Consider the following 22,414-nt stretch of genomic DNA (forward strand, 5'->3'; position numbering starts at 1 on the left):
TCCAGAAGAAATGGGATTCCTGGCCACTGGTCCAGAACTGCAAAGGACAAACCTCACCTATAAGAACCGCTTTGCTTTTCTATGCCCCAGCCCTTTTACAGCCAAATGCTCATACCCCAGTTACAGCACGAAGTCAAAATGGTAGGACTCAGGATTTCCAAGGATATCGGCCACCAAGTAAGGTCATTTTGGGCTGAGTTACGTATAAGATGATATTTCAATATGAGAGATCCTGGTCTAAGCCACACACTTCATCTCCAATTCAACCATGCCAGCTTGGCCAGCTACTTACCTCCCATACAGCCAACGCATCACTCAGAAAAGGAGCTGTAACAAGAAGTCACTTATGCTGAACTGCCATTTCTACCCACCAAATGCTTTGCCATGGACCAGGAAAGCACAGCACCGCTCCTCCCAGTCCAAAGAGGGCAATGGCTAAATCACCGAGCACATGAGGCAGATCCCTGAACAAGAACTTCATGGAGAAGTGCATAATTGAGTTCTGATGGCTTGCACAACAGATCCTTGCCATTGTATTTGACAGAATGTGTTCTTCCAACTATTTCTGCCCTAAATTCTTGTATTTAATTCAACGCATGTGGCGATGGAATGACTTTTAGAACAGTGGTGTGCATCAGTACACAGATGTTCCACATTTGTCATGTCACATGAACCTCGTGGCCGACACCCAACCATTACAGGCTAAAAATCCTCCTACATAAAAATCCACATATGATGCATTTGTTCCTAGACAAACATCGGACAGCATGTTGGGTTGCTAAAGACATTATTGGAGAATCCAGACTTTTTTTCCTTTTTCTTTTTTTGAACTGGCACAAGCATTTTTTGGTTTCCAGAAATAGAAGTAAATATATATTGACACACTCTCCAATATTCTAATCACAGAAACTGATGCCACAACACACTACCTAAGCTCTGCCCTCGGACCTTTACATTCAGCACTGTGATCAAAATAAGGACCACTGCTCAAGCCGTGGTACCCCTGTAAGACACTTGTGTGCCCAGGACTAGCGAAATATTCCATGCTAAATGTTATATCAAGCAACTGATGAAGTGCCATGCTGCAGGTTGCATGAGATATCAGGCAATTGTGTGCTGACTTTTTTTTCCTGAACTGGCAACGTAACACCACACGCTATTTCCTGGGCTATCGAGGCAGTAGCCCTAAAACACAAAGGGGCTGTAGCTGGCACATCACTGTCTATCCAACCACCACATTTGCAAGGGAAAGCAACCTGAAGCTAACTCTGTATTCCTCATCAAATGCACACAGCCTACATGCAGAAATCTACATGACCAGTACATTTGGATTTTGGCACATGCTAGAAAGCCCCTATTAATTCATACCATACATCAGTACCTGCAAGCAAACAGCACATTCAAATCAATCTAAAGCCTCTTTCTACCACTTACTGCATGTCACAGATCAGCAGCCAGCACCCTACGACATGAGAGAGATGGTTTCAGTTTCTTGCTGGCTGAAGCTCGTGTGACCTTGGAGAAGCCCCTGTGGCCCCGCAGCAATCTCAGCTGGCTGCCAGATCCTCCGTCCTCTCCCTGGCTGCTGAGCCTGTCCCTTCCCTGCTCCACGACTTGTTCGTCCCTGCGCTGACTCATTTCAGACCAGCAACCATAAAAATAATTCAATTCCTTCCTTCCATGTTGACCACACAAATGACTCAGTGCAAGGTCAGAAAAGCAGAGCTGGTGCGGAGAGGAACGCTGGCACATGTGGATGAGGGCATGGCACCACATTGCAGCTTCTGGTTCATCGTCCGAGATTCAGAGACCTGTTCAATCTCAGAGAGGTGAGGATGAAAAAACGGAGGTTAAAATGTAACTGTCTGGAACAAATTTTTAGATGCTGCCCCTAGGGAAGGGAATTGTTGCACAGAACACCTATCTGGGAGAAGCCTGTGGCTCCCATCACCCAGGCGTCGAGGTTCAGAGTCAATTACAGAAACAAAGTTTTCAGAGGCTCCAGGCCAAGCCTCTGTTTTGCAGGAAGCTGCAGTACAAGGGAGGTAGGAAGGAACAGGCACAGAATTGGTCTTCTCCTGTTCTGGGAAGCATTTCTTCCTCAGCCTGGTGCAAGTGTCATTTATTTCCCAATTCTTCTATTGATACAACTGTCATAGGCAAAATAATAAGACAGGATGTGTGGGATTAGAACAGACACACATTAATAGTACCAAAGCAGGACAAGAAACGTCACAGCAAGTGTTCAACAGCAGAGCAAGTAGTGAAAACCTGACTCAACATTTACAGGTTATGGTAGACAGAAAATGAGAAAGGTGACCTGTTGGAAACAGCTATATCGGTAAAGAAATTCAGCACCTATCTAATAATGAGCTTCTTTATTAAGCATTCTTTCTATAACTGCAGTGCATCTCCTTATACATGCTTCAACCAATTAAGTAGCAGCCATCAACCCGTCTGCAAAACATTAAGTAGCCTCTGGAGCCTTTAGTCTCCTTGTTTGTTTTAAGGAATCCCATCACAAATCACAGAACAAACCATCATCTTATTTATGAGCTAAGCGTTGGAAATTTTACTCACTTGGTGGACTGCATAATTATGGCAGAGACCGTCTAGTCCTGCGGGATTTGCTTAGTTCCTTGCTAACCGATTCTGCTATTAAAACACTGCTTATAGTTTATTTATGGACTTTGGTTCTTATGTTTTAAGGTACTTGTCTCAAGTTAAATCTCAAGTCTAATATCAGAGAAATCTTACAGTGTACTTCATTGTAGCCAAGGGCAGCCTCGTTAGTCAATAATACAGTTGTGAATGCTGTATGTGGAAGACAATAGCCTGAATTTCATAGAAGCAATGCCATTACCACTCAATTTTCCAGTTCTGCATAAATCTGTTCAGAAGGTATCTTTGCTGTTAGGCAGCCTATTGAATAAACAATAAGGAAAAAAAAAAGACACCAGATATGCAGCTTTTGTTGGAAAGGAAAGTTAGGTGTGTTTATTACAACACAACAAGCTCCTGTGATAAGATTTACATTTCCAGAGCGAGGTAGTCTGTCTCTGCTGACAAATTCTGTTTTGCAAACAGAAGCAAGTACCATAAGCCAGAGCACCAGCAGCACTGGAAGAGCCGCAGTTGGATTGCTCTGCGTGTCATTTAGCTGCTAGAGGCACGAAGCTCCCAGCCATACAAGCGACACAAGTACATCCCTGCTGGCCTCACCTAACGCCTGGGAAAGCAGGGCTGAGATTCTCCCAGCGTGTTTACCGTGATCACCACCTGGAGGCCTTATCATTCCTGGCAAGCGCTCCTCTCCTCCCACCGCACTGCTGGGTAAGGCATCTGAAGGAGAGCAGACCTCCCTGCTTCAGGCTCTTGAGAAACTGCAGCACAGAGGTGTGCGCTTCTGCTTTTCCCCATCTTCGTGCAAATTCATAACCTCCACGCTTCAGGCAGACGATCAGTTTGTTGGCTAGCCAACCGTGGATAAAGCTGAAAATATTTTTCTGAAACATATACAAAGGGCTACAACGTACAGGGTAAAAATCAATTTCTGTTTTTGCTTTAGTTTTAATTAAATTTTGGATGGCTTTGTTTCACTTGAAATGATGAGAATGAGGTTATTTGTAGGTGGGTAACAACCTTCTGAGAAGCTGGCCAGGCTGCAGCAAGGCAATTCCCTCTCAAATAGGTAACCTACTAGGCTAGATGAAGAAGGGCAAGGACCTCAACGAATGCAAAAGTTAACTATTTACATTATCTTTGAATTTCACTCAAGTTCAAGGGAATTTTCCTACCCACAGGCTAAAAAAAAAAAAGGCAAGAAAAACACAATAGTGCAACTCAAACAAACAAATGAGATTAAAATTAGGTTTACAGGAATCATCTGCTGTTTTCACTCTGAGCTGCACGGATGAAATTCTGTGCTGTAAAACGCTCACCTCACGTACTGGCCAACTGGCAGGCCCAAGAGCTCTGAATTTATGCTATCTGAGCATAAATTAGTCAATGCTATCCAACCTGCACTTGTGTAGCTCTGCTCAGCCACTGCTCGGTTATAAATCAGAGCCACGCACACTCGTGGTGTGCACTCGTACTGACAGTTACCTCTGACACGTGTGGGTCTGCAGCTAACAGGGGTGGGAACCTCTTCTGGCAGAGTGCTGTGGGACAGACACAGCGGCCAGAAACATCCACTGGAGTTACAACTTTAGTCAGCAGGTCAGGGGGCGAATCATCGTGTTCAAGCCCTCCTCAGCACGCCTACTCCTTAATCTGCAGCTCGAATTCCTTCCTTATCAATACGTACAATACCAACACCTATCAAACAGACACACCAAAATAAAAGCCAAGTGCTAGCTGCATAAAGTAGCTCATCCCCAAAATCCAATTTTTAGCACTTTAACTGCTACGTGTTGTAGGCAGTCTGAGCGTGGGTGTCCCAGCGATGAAGAAGCCTGAAGTCTTCACAGGGCAGCCTGTGTGCAGGGTTCACTGACTGCATGTCCAAACCTCTTCAGCAGCTTTGCCCAAGGTACACCTGGCAAACAGAAGCTTTCTTTTATGTCCGTAAATGAGCTGCCAGTGATTCCAGTCACACAGCAGCTCATCTTGACCTCATATCCTAACAAAGGCAAACTCACTGCTAATGGCAATTGCCATGCACAACTGTGTATTGGAACAAGAACCCGTTCAGCTTTCAGAAATTCCTCGAGGAAGACCTAGAACTAGAGCACAACTGTAATTAAATGAATGCCAGTGTTAGCCAATGCAAAATGGAACTTAATTTAAAGGCTGCTTCATTATTTAATAAGCTTCTATATAGCTGAAATGGTACATCAGAAGCAGTTCCATTACAATCTGTCTTTTAGCTCCCTTAGCAGGGACATCAGGTGTTCTGGACACCTTCTGGAAGGGCTGCAGAACTGAACGACACTGTTCCTAGACTTGTTGAATAGTGACACTTACAGATACTTTATCAGCATGTAATCCAGTGTCTTCTGTCAACCTGTGGAACAGATTTAGATACCCTGAAGTTCCAGTGTTAATACCTAGTACTAAGGTCAAGAGCATCTGTTCCCCCAAGCCAGAACGCATTCCCTTTCTCCCTCCAACACAAATAAACTTCTACCAGTGTTCATACTCCACGTCTCCCTCAGCACTTGAGTACAGGAGAAATGCTGAAAACCAGGTGCACAACTGATTTCTAACAGGGTTTACAAACAAGATCTTGAGCAAGATTTAAACAAAACCTTGAGCAGAAACTTAAGTGAGGAACGGCTCAGTTTCCATTTAATTTAGCCAGTCAAAAGCCATTTGTAGCATGATGTTTACTGCCAAACACAAAGCATTCGCTGTCTTAAGTATGTTGAGCTTACCACATGCTGAGGCATGGCAGTTGTCAGCGCTGCTCACCGCGGGACTGCAGAGGGACAGACTCGCTGCATCAAGTACAGGGAGCAGCAGGTAGCAAGGCAGCCGATGGCAGTTTCACCAGGGGAAGCCCATCTTATCACAGGAAACACCTACAGCTTCAACATGCTCTCGCGAACAAGACAGGCAACCGAAACAGCTGCCCATTGCCAGACCTCAAGAATTAAGAAGAGGCCCAGGCAGTGCTAGCTGGAGTAATTGCACAGCTCTGACCATCAAGTTTTTCAAATTAGTCTGGAAGAGCCTTGTTTTTGTTTTTGGTTTTGACTCTCCTTGGGCTTTACCTAAGGAAAAGGAACCTGTGAGGCAGTATCACTCACATAATTTCTGCCACCTTCTGAACTCAGAAATTTTGGGGTTGCTGGTTTCAAACAGGTAAAGCAAGGGCTTTTAAATGGTTAGATTCTCCTCTCCACCTACCCCCAAAAAGCTCAGTGGAATTGGACAACTGTGTATAGGTGATCCCAACAACAAGTACTGCATGAATTTATTTATTCTTCTTCTCAGACACCAAGATCATCCCATCCTGCAAAAAGGGGAATTTTGTGTTTCAGCTGCAAAACCCCCTGGAGAGCTCCTGCGTTGCTGGACGCCAGGCAGACAGGCAGCTGCAGGAGCTCCAGGACAAAGCAGAAGGAAAGCAAGGCGGTGTTGGCTCCAGTGCTCCCAGAACATCTTGTTTAGCTGGCAGCAGGAAGGAAGATGCTATTCTGCCAGGGAACACAGCATTTCCGCGCACACCACCGCCCCGGTCTAGCACAAAGCAAACAAAACACCCGTGCTTTCTTTTGGCCAGAAATGAAGATATTGCAAACATGGCTACAGGAGAGGATTTGGTGGAAGGCAAGAAAAAGCAGAGAAGTGCTAGAGTGGCTGGCAACTCCAGGTGCCTGGCCAGCCAAAGTAGAAGTAGAGGATTGTCATATTTGAATAAAAAGTGGGAAATGGAAGAAAGTACAAACTGTGTTTAAAGTCGTTGCTGAATAAAAGCCTCCTCACTTGAATTGGGCAGCCAGTATCAGTCTCATAGTGTAAGAACAGTAGATTGTCAGAAGTAGATTTCCATTAAACTGGGTGATATGTGACAGATCACGTGAAGACCACTATAAAATCTGGAAGGTGGCTCTGATCTTCAGTTATATTCAACTATGCTGTAAGACCTGCCTTGTGCAGAAGCCTTAGCACATGCTCCTTCTACATCTCTACAAAAGAAGAATCAAATCTGGGTTTGGCAGAGACGGACTGGCATTTCCTGCCCAAGCTAGATTAGCAAACGCTACAGCTCTGCACCAAAGCAGCATCATTCATCCGGCAAGCACGGCAAAGGCAAAATCACTTCGTGTATCTGGACAAAACCAGGAACAGCCAAGCAATCCAAAAAGTTTTAAATGAGAATTAAAGCTGTGCAGCTCTTGAGAGAGAGGCCCATAACGCAAAAGCAGCTCTTTAGAAGTGTATCTGCTTTCAAGCAGCTCTTCTCCTGAAGCTAGCAAGAGGCCACCTAATTCAGAAAGCATTTTTCCTCCTCTTTTTCCTCCCCCTCCAGACAATCTCTCCTGATCAGGTTAGCATGAATCATCCTGAAATGCAGACGCACGTTATCCAAACACCAGAGAATACAAGATGGCTTGGGAACACCTGGATCAACTGGACACAGGCTGAGTGTCTAGTGATGAGGTCTTCATTGCAAGCTAGGGAGGAACACGCTGCCAAAGAGAACTAAAAACAAACAACCAAGAGCAGACTAATGACAGAAACAGACCATAAAATCCAAAATAAAAAGTTGAACCTCTTACAAAAGACAACAGCAACAAGTGGCTACAGTCTCTAGAAAGGCCAGATTCAGAAGTGGAAGGAATATGAAACATTTAGCTCTCTCAGACAAGGCAGAAGGACACAATTAATGCCATATGGTCATTAATCAGCAGGTCATGCCCTGGCCTACTCAGATCATCTCTTGACAATGTATCCCAAGACATTTCCTTAGTGTTCAGATTGATTTCCTGGATTTAAGCATCTTGTGATAGAATGACTAAAAACTCCACGCTAATTACTGAAATTACATGTAAGAATCATTAGTGAAATTATTGAATTTATATTTAAGAAGAAAAATACATTTAAAAAACTAACAAAATAACTTATTTAGGGACACAGTGGATCCACAAAGCCTACTGCACTTCTGTTCACCCAAGCAAAGACTCTCGATCTGTCAGTGACGGTGGCATTACACCATGCTGGAGAGCAGAACCCTTATGGAGATGTGATCGTCTGCTGCTCTGCAGCTCCTCAAAGCATCCCAGCTCCCTCAGTGACACCTGAGACAGCTCTCTTCATTGAGCAATTGCAGAACAAGGCTGGAGGCTTACTTATAACTCAAGTGCCATAGCTGTAATTGAAAACCCCTCCCCGAAGTCTTGGAGATGGATAGTGCCAAACAAGAAAGAAATAGAAATAAGGCAAAGTGAAGCAAGGGCAATAGACAAGATGAAGCAAGCCTCTCAAGTGCCTAAAACAACTGGAACATCACAGTGATTCTTGGGAATCAGGTGCAACAAAAAGTGCATGCTTAATCTGAACAGCAATTAGAACCTAATCTTTTTATTATTATTATTTTAATATATATAACCTGAAACCACAGCACTCAATAAAGAAGCTATTAAAAGGATTCAAAAAACAGAACACAGTACTAAGGTTGCCATGAAATAATATCAGATCTTGTGCTCAAAGATCAAAGAAAGCTTGCTTTCTTCCCCTTCCATCCATTAGGACGTACAATTTAAGTAGAATGAATCAAATAGATGCTGTAATTAAATCTGGAGAAAACGCCAAGTAACATTTGCAAGCATAATCCAATCCCAAGTAAATTCTAGCAGCAGATTTTTGGATAAAGGTCTTCCACGTCACATCTATTAAGTCAAATCCATCAGCACTGTGAGACATCAGGAACTGCACCTGAACAGCTAGCACAGCTCAGCAGGGAGGGCACTCCTGTTAACAATTAACACTGCAACATCTCCGAACAACACGGACTTTGGTATGAAGATATCGCCTTTACTTTCAGCCTAAATCTCAGAGCCGAGTTACGTAATAATCCAGAATTACGCACAAATTCAGATAAGACCACCAGATAATAACGTAAAAAAGAAGTCATGAGAATCTTTTCAGGCTCGTGCTATAACCAATTCAAAATGAAAGCTGTGATCGAGGTTTGTTTATCCAAGTGATGTTCAGTGCAGTCAAGCAGTCGCGCTCCGCTCATTGCCAGATGGCTCTGAAATTGATTTTATCCACCTGTAATGCAGAACACCCTCCTGCATCTGGAGCTTAGCACAACCATCAGTCTTCCCTCTGCACAGCAGAAGTGTATCTACTACCAGAACAGGGAAAATTCAAGTATATTTATGCATATATATGTGTGTGGGTTTTTTTAAACCAAAATTCTTCAATTTGTTCTAAAAAGAGTAAAAGTTTTGCTAAAATGTGAAAGAAGATAGTGTCTTTTTTATTTTGGCCAAAAGTGCATACCTGAATTACCCTGGAGAGCGTATAGACACTACAGCACAGCCTTCTCTACAACACTTGGGCAATGCAACACCTTCAGCAGCCAGCCCAGGTGTCCTTTGCAATCGAAGCCTTGCGTTAACCTGGAGATCTTGGTCTGGAAGATGATGTCCTGGGAGACAAGACCATGCACTGGTGGCACTACTGGGCAGCTGTGGAAAAGGTTGGGCACCAACCACTGCTAGGAGCATGTCCAGCCAGGTGCTTGCATTATGTAGCTCAAACAAGACACCCAGCTCCTCTGTGCCAAAGCAAATCCCCATTTGCAAAACTAGGTGAAAAAGCGGGCCTTGGCGGATGATCACAAGCCAAAGCCAGCAGGTTAGCAGCACACATTGCTTTCTAGTAAACCTTGAAGTACTTGGCCTGAGTTTAGCAAAGCTGCCCCAAACCTCTGATCTTGTAGGTAGAACAGAGCTGCAGAATGAATAAACTACAGTGAGTCTGAATCACCTCACCCAGCATTTCCCCCCCTTAATTCACTCCACCAAGTACAGAAGAGACACACTGTCACCACGACTATCCTAACTCCAAAACCCAACTCCTGCTGTCTTTAAAAAATGTTCTCATAACATCTTTACAGTCTGGCGAGCAAGTAAAGGGTCTGCCATTTCCCATCGAGAACAGTTCTGGTAGCCACGCGCAGCCACGATCTGACGGAGCCAAACCACACAACACAACTGGGAGAGCTTCTGGCCTCTCCCAGCTGCGATCTCCCCTGAATGAAGCACAAAGCTTCCTTTAAACAAAGGACTGCAAGAAGTAGTCTGTGGTGAAGGATCCACCAAAAAAAAAAAAAAAAAAAAAAAAAAAGCTGAAAAAAAACAAATCCAATTCCAGCATTTTAAGAATCAAATAAATACTATTTCAGAGATCAGTTAGAAAGATTTTAATTTGTCAAATCACAGCAAAGGTGTGATGGGAAAATTCACATTTGCACTACAGTTAGATGAGATAAACTGTGGAGAGCGTGCATTTTGCACATTTCCACACCCCTTGCACCACCAGCATGAAGACCAAGGCTGATGCCTGTGGCACCTGATCCCGTTCCCTGCCAGAGCTCCGGGGGCTTCCTTGGCACAGCAGAACATTGACACCAGAAAGGGAGATGTGGCAGCTTGCAAAGGCACAAAGAGCAGAGCAAAGCCAGGAGGAGCAGCAGAGGCATGCTGCTGGGAGCAGGCAGGAAGGATGGGAACGGGAGGAGCAGAGCTGTTTGGCTCGTGGAAGCTCATCCCCCAAGCAGTATTATGGCAAAGCCACACGCACACATAAAGAGCTGGCCTCAGAACTGTGATGTGGGTTTCAGAGCTCATTAAAATCGCCTCTGAAACAGAGTTTTCAGAGTAAGGTTTCAATGGGGAAGGGAAATCGCCTCTCTGGATCGCTCTGTGAAGTCTGCCCCTTCCAGAAACGAGCTCTGAGGCTCCACATTGTAACCTACCCCTCCTGTGCGGGGAATATTCAGCAATGCCAGGACTTACGATGAAAGTGTGCAAACCGAGCAGCTGCCGGGACGCAAACCACGACTGAGAGGGCAGCCAGCACTGAGGGAAGGAAGAGTCCCAAAGCCCGAGGCAGCTGGCATGCAGGCCGTGACTTCCAGAAGCAGGAGAGGGTGGCACACCAGCAGGGTGCTGCTGGGGCGCATCCCAGAGCCCCTTGTGCTTGCAGCATGAGAGAGAGCACAGCGTGAATTTATGTTGTGCACACCCTCCCAGCATAGAAAGTTATGCCTGGCCAGAAGGGAAAGTTAATTTGGTCGAGTTGTGCAAATTCTGAACACTAAAAAACTCTGCCAAGGTATTGTCCAGGCAGCACAAGGCACAGCTACTGGCAAGTTCCTGCTCTCCGAAATCACAGCCTTTCCAAGAGCCGTGCAAGCTCTTTGTGGCTTTATTTATTTGCAGTATTTTTAGTCTGTAGAAAGAGCAACAGCTACATAGGTAGAGCATAAAGGCAAGAATTGTTCTGGCTTGGAGAAATCAGACTCTAGACACATCATGACAGATGTCCTGCCTTAAATAGCAGCAGTAGCGTTCCAGTACTTGACAGCCCAGCTAACACTCCAAAATAGTAGAAAGTATAAAACATTAATGAAGATGATGTGATAAATCAGTTTCCAACAAGTAGCCTGCTCTGCAAAGCAAAAAATCGTTTTTATCACCACTAGCTTGAGCAATTTGCGACACCCACATCCATTGTTCTTTCATTAAAAAGAAAAAAAAAGAAGAATGGGCTGTGTAATTTGAGTTATACTTTTGACAATGGAACAAAAAGGAACAAAATTAGGGTCCAGTTCTTAGGTAACAAAGAGAGGTTTAAATTAGATGAGGTCTGAAAAAATGGTCATTGGAAATCCAGAATAAGGATTAAAACAGAAAAAAAAAAAAAAAAAAGAAAAAAAAATGAGGATATTGAGAAGATCAGGTCATACTTCAGGATGAGATAAACAGCACTGAACACCCAGAATTAATCAGTAGAAAGCATAAAGAAGAAGAGGGAAGCTCAGGATATTTTCAGGGAACTGACCGAGCACATAATTTTTCAAGCCACCAGAATTTGAAGCTCCCAGCCTGCAGTACACACATCACTCACTGATGCCCTGTAGATATTGCACACTCACGTTGGCCAAGTGTTGCCAAAGAGTGTGCACAAGCACATGTAAGCGTGTGTGTGTGAGCACACGCGTGCATGCATCCATGTGTGCTCCCTGCGCCGCCCTGACCCAGAAGCCACCCAACCACAACGGGCAATTTCCACGTACGCCAGTCTCAGAAACCCTAACAAAGCACCTCAAACACAATGCTCCATTTAAGACACATTCCCTTGCCACAACCGTCATCTTTAGAGACTTCAGGGGGTAAAAATAATTGAGCAATAAAGATGGTCTCGAGCTTGTAGGTATTTGACAGGCATCCAAGCCACAGCAACGCGCCCAGTGAACACGAGACTGCAAACATCTGAGCAAGTGATCTTGTGTTTATCAAAACAGTAGAGTTTCTCACAGCAGCTCCGTACCCAGAACACCAGAACATTCTGCACAGCTTTCCTACACAGAACTAATGCCTGTTTTACAAGGGCTAGAAGTTTTCCACAATAAGAACTTGTGGTTTCCTGCACACGGAAGAATGCCAATTCATACCAGCTTGTTCATGGAAAAAGTTTTCTTGGGGGCTTCCTTGAGCAACCAGCTTCTGTAACACCAAGATTACTTGCTTTGTTTCAGCAGACCAGCACAATTATAAGTGCTCATGTCAGTTGTTGCATAAAGGAGATTTAATTTGGTAGCATTTGTTTTAGTGGAAGGATACAATCTACTTTTACACCATGGCAGCACACATTATGTTGCTCCACAAGTTCCACACGAAATCACAATTCCTGAAGACAGTATTTAAGGTGTTGCTTCTCTACATTGCATTTGGAGAGATTTTTTGGCCAGGCTGAGGTTCAGCAGGAAAGCACTCGGATGCAGAGCTCCCTTATGCCACATACACCTACTTGCCTTTTGGTTTCAGCACCTCGTTCCCAGCAGACACCTCCTGGCAGCCCAGAAAGAGCACATCCAGCTCTGCCTGAAAGATTTCTTTTAAAAGGCTACTAGGCTGAGTTTCCAGCAGTAGGACACATGAAACAAAATCCCAGCTTGTTGTTGGAACACAAATTGAGTTCCCAAACTAGCGAATGGCAATGTACAACTCACCTGTAAGGTTTCACCTGCCACCTCCCTGCCCACACAGATCCCCTCAAGTTGCCTGTGCCTGAACATCCCAGCAGGACACAATGCATTTTGCATTTCAGACATTAAGTTTAATTGCAGAAGTAATGTCCAAGCATCACCCTCAAACTGCAGGTTTTAAGAACGTGCGAGGCATACCTAGCAGCAGTTAGTTATGCTACAGTTAGCTTTTATTAGCACCAGCCCTAGCAAGTTGTTTATCTAGGTTCAATGCCATTTAAATTCAAAGTTAATTTTATTCACAGCAATTTTATTTCAACCTGGACGAATTAGGCTTGCATTCCATACCAGGAATCCATATAAACAACTTTCCATACTCCAGGCTTTTGCTTGGAGTGGGAAGCCAGAACAACTTTACTGCCAACCCACAAAAACAATACAGAATAGGCAATTGCATGCGAGTTGCAAAGGCAAACAAGCACCAAATATTATGGAGACTGGATAAACAAGTGTAATGAAGAATAACCAAACCCCTTGTCTATCAACTCTGGGCACTCTACCACATGACAGGAAGAGGACAGATAACATATTTTGTACTTAAGCCTGTGCTGGGGTTCCCCCAGGTCTGAGGAGAGGTGCACGGGGCGAGCAGGACCTGAGCTCGAATGCAACGCCACAGCTGGGGTGTTTACAGAGTTGTGGGGAATCTTCACTCCATGAGCTTTGCAAGGATCAGGCTTCATACAAACCCCTTTGAAGTACTATTTGTCACAGTACATACTTTAAGCCACAAATGACAGAATGCCCTAATGTAATTTAAGCCTAAAGCCAACAGTGTAATCTAATCAGGAATACATAAATTAAGTAGCCTTCTGGAGTGAGGTGGGAGAAGCAGCAGCAGCTACTTTTTTTGCATGTAACACCCCAATGGCAATTACAAAGGAGAGAACAGTCTCACGAGAGGCTCACAAACAATGCAAAGCATCTAGAACATGAAAAGCTGTAACAGGAAACCCTAAAAAGATGAGAGAATTACACCAGATCCTTACTGATAGCTGTTACCTCAGGAGATATATTCTCTTTTCTTTTGGCAATGTTGTTCATTAGTGCAGCTTTCGCTTAAAAAAAACTTCCAAACTCCTGAATCTTCCAGTGATGGAGATGGTTGTGTGTAACTGGATCTGTGGTGCCTTACCCAGGGCTGCTCAGCTATTATGGGGCAGGCTCAGGAACCGCACGAGCTGTGAGATAACAGGCACCCAAGCTCGCCACTGCGCACATCAAACCACGGTAAGAGCTGCAATAACCTGCCTGGAGAGAAACAAATCGCTGAAGTTGGAGATGACAGCTCCCAGCAAACACCACCCTGAGGCCTGGGGAAGCAGCTCTACCTGCCACTGGTCTGTTGCTAATCTTAAATTAATACATGCTGTATTGTTTTTAGTTTCAGAGAGCAATGGAAGAAGCAGCGGAGTGAGGCAGGCGAAGCTGCGCTTACCACTAGCTGTGCAAAGGAAATTATTAACAACAGCAAAAGGAAGCAAAGGTTGAAGGGATGAACTCAAGTTACATTTTCAGAACAGCAATTTCCGGGCTGCTGGAAATGCTGCTCTCCTGTGCAGTCCACAAGGTCTCCTCCTCTGCTAAGCCTTACAGTTGCCAGCTTTCCTGGAGTTGGAAGGCACTGCATGGACAGACATGTCTTTAAACCGGCTGGGGAGCCAACTTAAATGTAGAGGAAACTTTAAAATAAATATTTTCCCCTTTAGGGGATGGAGCAAATTTAAGCCAATTTAACAACACTGGCTGAACCATTCATTTAAAAGGAAATTAAGAGAGACAACAACATGCTTTCAGCAATGCTCTTTTTTTTTTTTTTCTTTAAATGTGTCTCCAGAACTTCCACCAATTTTTATAGTTAAGAACAATTTTCAGAGGTGGGTGAGGGAGTAATGCCTTCTTTTTGCCCCATTCCCTTGAACACATCTAGCAAGTTAGTGCCATTGGAACTCTCATCACTTGGCTTCCCACCTCCTTGCAAGAAAAATAAATAATTGTTTCTCTTAGAGCCGTTAATAATTTAATACCTCTTATCAATCAGATATTCTCTTCTTTCTCTGCTCAACTGAGGACAAACCAGCACCCTCTTACCCTTCTCAAGTTCCACTCCTCCATGTCCATTCCCTGTACTCACTCCAAAGAGGTTTATGAATTAATCAAAAGCACTTTAAAAAAAAATAAGACGCATTCCCTGACCCCATTCATCTGCTCTCATCCATTGCCCACTCATCCTTCCTTGCCCTCAGTATCAAACTTATTTTTCTCTGTTTTCAAAACATGAACATTTTTGGAACACTTCAAAGTCTACTTTTCTAGATGAGAACTCATTACCTGTTTTCTGAAGAGCCATTTCTATATGGTTACTGTACCCAGAACATGCATTCATTTCTACATATTTTCCTGTAGTAACTACACATTTTAAGTTAGGGTCAATGTAATGACTCTGCTCAGCTAACATAACTATGTATCTAATATGATCATTTCAAGCTATTGGTCTGTACTTCTGCTACGATTTCAGACAAATACTGGCTTAGTATTCCAACACAGAGCCTGAAAGAGTGATTTTCCAGAAGATAAGAGCAAGCATTTTGCCAAAGACAGGCAGTATTTTAACTTCTTGTAAGACACTAGCATTTGAACGGCAAAGCTCAAAATCTCAGCAATTTGGAAATACAAACCATGAGACTTCTTTTTATGTTTATTTTTGTTTGTTTTGTTTTTACATGGCAATGCTTTATTATTAAGCCAGAGTCATCCTCCTATTAAACACGAATATTACTTCAATCATGTTAACATGAACACAAAAGGTATGACCATCTAGGACAGAACAGGCCTGGAAAAAGAAAAAATGGCTAGGAAGAAAAAGAAATTTATCTACAGGCACCTCAAAACGTCCTCGCTGAATAATAGGGTGTTCAGAATAGTTAAAACAGCTAACTGAGAACCTGGGGCACAGGCAGCCTTTTCTGCTACCCACAGTAAGAGTGCATAAGTCACTCCCTTCACCATTCCACGATTCACAGCCAGGAAAAATCAAATTTATATTCTTAAACTACAAACTGCATTCAGTATGCTTTCAGTAAAATACTTGATTTATGCCTTTGCAGGGGGGTATGAAATACTAGCTAATGAAACCATCTCTAGCTTCTGAGAAGTTTGCTTTATTACACCTTAACGCTCTCTTGCAGCAACCACGGATACACGCTTTCTTAGCCAAAGTTTCAAACTGACATTGTAAAACAGGTTAAGTGGTTAGAACAACAACTTTGGGCATTAAATGTATTTTCTCCCTTCTCCAAGGGTGCCTGAACTTACTCTGTTCAAAACTTTTGCTGAGGTTCACCCCATGAGCATAGTCTGCCTTTTGGCTTCTCCACCTCCAGGGATGTAGTCACAGACTCACAGGTGGAGAAAAGAGCACAAACAGCTTCCCTGGAGGTTTCCCATCCCTTACACCACAGGAGCAGCAGGCTGGGTGGAAAGATCTGGGTGGACGCAGATGAGGGTCCCTCACCCGCAGGTACCAGGCGTTTCAGAGCCTGCTCCCTCCTGACATCTGATCCCAGCAGTGCTGCCACTGAAACAAAACTCGTTTCAAGAATAGGTAAGTGAAAGCCTTGGCTGACAGCAGATCACAAGATGCCTTGGTAAACTGAACATTGTTCAGAGAAGTGGGGAAACAAAAGAGCTGTTGACATAGCTGTAAGGGGAGCCTTTTCATGCCCTGCTTCTTTTAGATTAGTTACTACCACAGACATGGGATCTACATCTCTAGGTAAATACTGCCTTATTTCGTATTGGTGCCAAATCTATAGGAAAAGACTTGTAAGCAATCAATGCAACCAGTGGCAAAGAAAACATCTCATGACAACCCTGGTGTAGCAAGAACAGTCTACTTCTGCTTTAAGTCCTTAGATGTAGTGAAGGGGCTCACGGCACCTAGCATGCAAGAAGAAGTCAATTTTATCTCCACTAATACTTAACACCAGAAAAGCAAATGCAGCTACAGTTGCCTGTGCTAAGCAGCTGGCAAGCTCAGAGATGGAAAAGTTGCGGAACAGCTGGGGAATGCGAGACCCTTTTGAACAGGCTGCTATGTGATCCAAAATAATGGTACATGTTTACACACAACACAATGGCAGCAACAGCCAAATGCAGGTCTGGCGAATGCACCACAGCTGCTCCTTCCTTCAGACAAGGCACAGCCAGCAGATACAAAAGAGTTCATATTCACAAAAATATGGCTTTCATCTTAAAAAGCAGCAGCTTGGTTTCCAAAATAGACAGCTGGCCCTCCAACTGGCCTAACCGGTATGGTATTCTGTATTAGAAGTTGCCCTTTAAAACAGGTCTGGATTAGGGTTGTAGAGCTTTCCAAACTTCTGCCGCTTTACCACCAACAGTTACCAAAAATGCTTTATTCAGACTAACAGGCTGCCATCTAACCTTTAAAAGTTTCTCCCATTACAGGATTTTCCAGCTAGTGCCAGGAAGACAGCAACATACAAACTCTTAGAACAGGCACTGACTGCTAAAGTTAGCTATTCACTTGAGAGAAGTTTAAATAAACACGGGCCATTTCATGGCTTTTTTGCACTGGTTTTGCACATTAGTGTTGAAGTAAGTTGGTACCTGAAGACAACACATCCCCCTGCCTGCACCTTGTTTACTGCTGGCTGTGCAATGCCTGATAACGTGTTGCAAGGAGTGCTGCCTGGTTTCACAACTGCCATCCGAGTACATGATTTTGTACGTGACCTTGCACAAAAATTGCATCACCTCAGTTCAAGTGATCTTCCCAGTTTTCAAGTCTCAGAAGCAAAGTATCAGTGGCAACATCTTTCTTGCTCAAGCCAAGCCATGATTAACTAGTGCTAACAAACTGGCTACTATTTTATACCGTAACTGTAGCACTTGTAATTATGCTAGGCACCAAAACAGTTAGCAGCGGATTGAGACATTCCATTACATCTTGATTAAAAACAGTACAACTCAAAGGGAACATTTTTTTGAGTGAGCAAAGGAGACAGCATTGAAAGGTTTCCTCTTTGACTTCCTCTGCACATAACTATTAAGGTTAAAATCCCAGTTAAGAGCTATCCAGAGTATGACAGTTAAAACTGGACCAAGACAGCTGTCATAGCAACAAAAACAGATGCAAGCACAATTTTTAACCTCCTTCCCTTTTATAAAGAAAAGTGCTACTAATAGCCAACACAGAAAGGATTTGGAAATAGGGGTTGTAAGATTCTTTTAATTGCCACTCTGTCAGTGGCAACTGTGTGTCTCTGCACACTTACCAAAAAAACAAATGCCACATCCATATATTTCAGTTTCAGAATTTCTAGTGCAATCCTTCTGTGAATTAAGCCGTATTTCTAAGAATTTCCTCATACAAATAGGACCCATGTGCTCAATAAGGAAGGGAAATAGAGTAGAGCCTTGAATCACAGTTCCAGAGAAGATATTTCTGGTACCAAAATACTGTCGTGCTACAGCATGGTGCCCTTCCTGGAGGAAAAGCAGTAACAGGCGTGCTACCCTCACACCGTAACATTTGTAGGGGTAAAAAGACAGATTTGCTCTTCCAGCTGCACTTGGTGCTAGCCACACAGCTGCTAGTACTGCCACGCTGTGGAAGAGGGAGTGATGTCTCCTGTCTCCAAGGGACTGACATTGTTGTCAGTCATGGACAATGAGACCAAGTGCACCTTCAGCAAGTTTGCCGATGACACCAAGCTGTGTGGAGCAGCTGACACACTGGAGGGGAGGGATGCCATCCTGAGGGACCTGGACAAGCCTGAGAGGTGGGCCTGGGCAATCCTCATGGGGTTCAGCAAGGCCAAGAGCAAGGTGCTGCACCTGGGCCAGGGCAATCCCAAGCATAAACACAGGCTGGCTGGAGAATGGATTGAGAGCAGCCCTGAGAAGGACCTGGGGGTGTTAGTTGACAAGAAGCTCAGCATGAGTGGCAATGTGTGCCCACAGCCCAGAAAGCCACCCGTGTCCTGGGCTGCATCAAAAGCTGCGTGGCCAGCAGGGGAGGAAGGGGCTCTGCTCTTGTGAGACCCCACCTAGAGCCTTGCCTTCAGCTCCGGGGCTGTAAGAAGGCCATGAACATATTGCAGCAAGCCCAGATGAGGGTCATGAAGATGATTTAGGGGCTGGAGCACCTCTCCTACGAAGACAGGCTCAGGTAGTTGGGGATGTTCAGCCTGGAGAAGAGAAGGCCCCAGGGAGACCTTATAACAGCATAAAGAGGGCCTACAGGAAAGCTGGGGAGGGGCTCTTTGTCAGGGAAAGGTTTTAAACTGAAAGAGAGTAGATTTAGATTAGGTATTAGGAAGAAATTCTTTATTGGTGCTCAGGCACTGGCACAGGTTGCCCAGAGAAGCTGCAAATTCCCCATCCCTGGAGTTGTTCCAGGCCAGGCTGGATGGAGCTTTGAGCAACCTCGTCTAGGGGGTGGCATACCTGTCCATGGCATTGGGGTCAGAACTGGATGGGCTTTGAGGTCCCTTCCAACCCAAACTATTCCATGGTTCTAGGACCTCAGAATGAGCTCTAGAGCACCATCTTTTTCTCCAGTTTTGAGCCAGGTTTGCTATCCAGACTCGTCCAGCTTTGAGCCCACCCCACTACTCCAGTGTCTCTGAAGTCTTGTTCTGAAAATAAAAAAGTAAAAATGAAAGCAAGAACAGGATATTGGAATGAGTTAAGACATCTGTGAAGCTTAGCACAGTTTGGCAAACAGCTGATTTTTAACAGTTACAAGTAATGCACTGAGTCAACCAGCATCAGCAAGTGATACATAAATGATCCGGACCATCCATAAATTGCACTGAACCTCTCCCAACTTACTCTCCATGCTTACCATTAGGGATTACTCTTTCAACCAAGACAGATCACAATCCAGGGAAAAAACACAATACCGCTCCAGTCTCTAAGCTTTTTTGTCAGTTATTCTCCTGTAAACTACTTGTTGCTTTAAAAGAGAAGGTATTTATCTTAAAATTCCAGTGCTGTACTTACCAGGTACAGACAAAATAAGTGTACTTGGAAAGCATTCTTTGCTACCACCGCTCCCCTTCTTTGTAGTCAAGTCATATACTGCAGTTCATTTCCATTGAAAGACCTGCTGGGGTGTGCTTATGTCTATCAGCAGAGGTGCGAGTTTCCATCTTTCAAAAAGTTCTCTTTAACAAGCATTTTACACATTCAGCTCTTTCACAAAGCAATTACTGTTGTTCTTTACTATGGAGGAAGTAGGCAAACAAATCATTTAATATGACTACACAAAGGCATTATTTAAAAATTATTAGGAAGTACATCCACACCAAAGTTTACTTGCCATAACAAAGATTTCCCTACCATGTAGATCTCCTGACAGCCGTGTCCCAACAGGCTCTAAATGGCTTATACACATACCAAGTATTGTTCAAAGCAGACTTGCTTTCAGCAAGATTAAATACCTGTTCAGTTTGAACTGTCCCAGTGCCAGGATAAACTACACTCGACCAGTTCAGACAGTTATCCCACCAGGCACCAGTGGCCTTTGAAACTCCCAGTACCCCAGAATCTGCTGCTTCTGGGAATTTTGCCAGGAGCTGTGGGATAGCTCTCCACTGAAGACATTACAAATTAAATATTTTAGAAGTGTGCTTGTGTTTACATGGAGCAAGGCTGAAACAGTTCAGAATATGAGTCAGCATGGTTTGCATCCACACAGAACTGAGCAGTGCGGTTACAAACTATACGTTTTCAACAGAAACAAAGAGTGAGAAACGATTCCCCCAGCGGAATACACTCCGGCTGCACCTAGCAGAAGCTAGCAATCACGTGCAGACAGGAATTTTGCTCAGAACCTCACTGCTCAAAGGCACGCGATTCCCCTGTAGTAATTTCAAAAGTTTCTGTGCAGAACAGACACTTCGGTCCTGCCTCCATCAGTGAGGATAACAATGATATCACGGCCGGATAAACTGACAGGCACGCACATCCACACTAAGATGCAGCTTTTTAACTCTTATCTGCCTCATTTAAAGCGAAAGCTGAAAGACACTTCCCATCGGGACAGTACAGAATATAACTAAACGCATCTCAGTTCATTGATACAATAATATCCGACAAAGTCTCCGGGCAGATAAACAAAGAACTGAAACAGAGCAAACTACTCTGGTGCACCCCACGCCGTTACCTACAGCGGATGCACGGAAGGGCCAAGCCAACACCGTCTTACCGAGGCCTCAAGAGGCGTTGGAGCCCCAAGAGGGGCAGGAAAGCTGCATGCCAGACCGGGGGAGAATTCCTGGCCGCAGGAGCAGCTGTCAGGGCTGCGCTGCAGGAGCTGAGCTGAACCCACTGCCCCTTCCTCCCGGCTCCACCACGGGCCCCTCGGTCTCTCGGAGGCGTGGTGCACACCAGGACCGCTTCTCTGCGAACAGAGGGGAAAGCATGGACCACGCTTCCAGGCAGAGGCTGTGGGACCCCTGGGACCTCTGTTTGCACCCAGCCTGAGGACGGCAGCTCCTCAGCTGGAGGTAACCCCGAAGCTGCTGTCACCAACCCCACCGGCTGCGCGAGCCTGTCAAGGGAGGCTTCCCCTCCACAGCCGCTTTTGTTTTCATTCTGAACGCACGACATTGAGATAACTGCAGGCTGAGAACATTTCCCAGTACGATCGAGTTTGGTTCGCCCCTAAAGAAACCTGCGATAAAAATAACCCCCGGGAACACTTTCCGTAGGCTATGGGACAGCCGTGCCCACCAGCAGCGCACTACCCCTGGGTCATGAGATGCCACCTGAGCCCGGAGCGCTCAGCGCCACCACCACCAGCTGCCGAAGACCTAAAAAACCCCAAAACCGAGCGGCCAACTCGCGCTTCCCACTCACACCCCCCCCTTTGCGGGACCCCTTCCACCTCCCCCCCAGCAGCGCCCTGCCCCTGGGCCACGTGCGGGGGCACCTCTAGCAAGCGGGGCACCCTGCAGCACCCTGCAGGACCCTACAGCACCCTGCAGCACCCTACAGCACCCCACCCACCGCTGCTGCCTGCCCGTTCCCCCATGCACAGCTCCCGTAGCCCAAAAAGCACCCCCGGCGGGGGTCCCGCTGCAGCTGGGGCACAGCCCCGGGGGGCTCCGGGGGGCTCCCCCCGCTGCTGCCCGCCCCCGCTGCCACTCACCTCGCAGCCCACGGCTCGGGGGCAGCCGCTGCCTCCGGTGTCCGCGCCTCCTCCTCCTCCTCCTCCCCTTCCTCCCCCTTCTCCTCCTCCTCCTCCTCCCCCCCCTCCCCACGCGGGACGGGGCCAGGCGGGGAGGGGGCGTGGCCAACGCGGGTTAGGCCACGCCCCCTTACCGCCTTGGCCACGCCCCCTCCCCTGCGCGCCCCCCGCCCGGCTCGCTCCCGCTTCCGCGCGCCTCCTGGAGGCGCTGCCCCGCTCCTTAAAGGGGCCGCGCCCCTCAGAGCCATCGCGCCCCTCAAAGCCATCCCCCCCCTCACGTTCCCCTCGTGTCTCGTTAGAGCACACGCAGCCCCTGTGGGTGTGCAAGTGGCGGTACAGGGTGCCCCTGTGGGGTGCGCAGGGGTGGAGCCCCCCAGGAGCCCCACAAAGGGGCGCCTCAGACAGCCCCGTGCCCACCCTGCTGCTGGGACCCCTGTGGGGCCGGGAGCTGGGGGTGC

General features: G+C 45.7%; 1 protein-coding gene across 5 annotated transcripts in view; it reads right to left on the reverse strand.

Moving 5' to 3' along the window:
* The window catches only part of SVIL (supervillin), a 136,021-nt gene extending 114,044 nt beyond the window's left edge, over positions 1 to 21,977 (reverse strand). For 4 of the 5 annotated variants that reach the window (XM_084282635.1, XM_084282633.1, XM_084282634.1 and 1 more), the window contains exon 1: positions 21,918 to 21,977. The gene's annotated coding sequence lies outside the window, so the exon portion shown is untranslated. Of the gene's footprint in view, positions 1 to 13,735; positions 13,755 to 21,917 lie in introns of those variants that run through there. The other variant, XM_084282632.1, reaches the window with a different exon arrangement.
* Between the last annotated feature and the right edge of the window lie 437 nt (positions 21,978 to 22,414).

Source organism: Netta rufina (assembly GCF_964035555.1).
Source record: "Netta rufina genome assembly, chromosome: 2".
NCBI classification, from domain to species: Eukaryota; Metazoa; Chordata; class Aves; order Anseriformes; family Anatidae; genus Netta; species Netta rufina.